Source organism: Arachis hypogaea, chromosome 16 (assembly GCF_003086295.3).
Source record: "Arachis hypogaea cultivar Tifrunner chromosome 16, arahy.Tifrunner.gnm2.J5K5, whole genome shotgun sequence".
Taxonomy (NCBI): Eukaryota; Viridiplantae; Streptophyta; class Magnoliopsida; order Fabales; family Fabaceae; genus Arachis; species Arachis hypogaea.
The window spans coordinates 40,825,195-40,826,121 of record NC_092051.1 but is presented as its reverse complement, the minus strand read 5'-3'; the positions used below and the strand labels follow the sequence as shown (position 1 = coordinate 40,826,121).

Sequence of the window (927 nt, the reverse complement as noted above, 5' to 3'; positions counted from 1 at the left end):
CTTAGATAGATCAGAGACTAGATTTGCTAAATTAGAAGCATTTTGTTCAGAGTTCTCTGTCTATTGCTGAGTGGATGATGGAAAAGGTTTATTATTGTTAAACCTGTTTCTTCCACCATTATTAAAGCCTTGTTGAGGCTTTTGATCCTTCCATGAGAAATTGGGGTGATTTCTCCATGATGAGTTATAGGTGTTTCCATAAGGTTCACCTAAGTAATTTACCTCTGCTATTGCAGGGTTCTCAGGATCATAAGCTTCTTCTGCATAAGAAGCCTCTTGAGTACTGTTGGATGCAGCTTGCATTCCATGCAGACTCTGAGAGATCATATTGACTTGCTGAGTCAATATTTTATTCTGAGCCAATATGGCATTTAGAGTATCAACTTCAAGAACTCCCTTCTTCATAGGCGTCCCATTACTCACAGGATTCCTTTCAGAAGTGTACATGAACTGGTTATTAGCAACCATGTCAATGAGTTCTTGAGCTTCTGCAGGTGTTTTCTTTAGGTGAATGGATCCACCTACAGAAGTGTCCAGTGACATTTTTGATAGCTCAGATAAACCATCATAGAATATATCCAGGATGGTCCATTCTGAAAGCATGTCAGAAGGACACTTTTTGGTCAACTGTTTGTATCTTTCCCAAGCTTCATAGAGGGATTCACCTTCTTTCTGTCTGAAGGTTTGAACATCAGCTCTAAGCTTGCTCAGCTTTTGAGGAGGAAAGTACTTGGCTAAGAAAGCCGTGACCAGCTTATCCCAAGAGTTCAGGCTGTCTTTGGGTTGAGAATCCAACCATAATCTAGCTCTGTCTCTTACAGCAAAAGGGAAAAGCATGAGCCTGTAGACTTCAGGATCTACTCCATTAGTCTTAATAGTATCACATATCTGCAAGAATTCAGTTAAGAACTGAAAAGGATCTTCAGA

At 39.9% G+C, this 927-nt stretch overlaps 1 non-coding gene across 1 annotated transcript; it reads left to right on the top strand.

Moving 5' to 3' along the window:
* The first annotated feature begins 597 nt into the window (after positions 1 to 597).
* On the top strand, positions 598 to 705 carry LOC112760895 (small nucleolar RNA R71). The gene has a single exon (XR_003181311.1). It is a non-coding gene; the product is annotated as a small nucleolar RNA R71 (small nucleolar RNA).
* Positions 706 to 927: the final 222 nt, after the last annotated feature.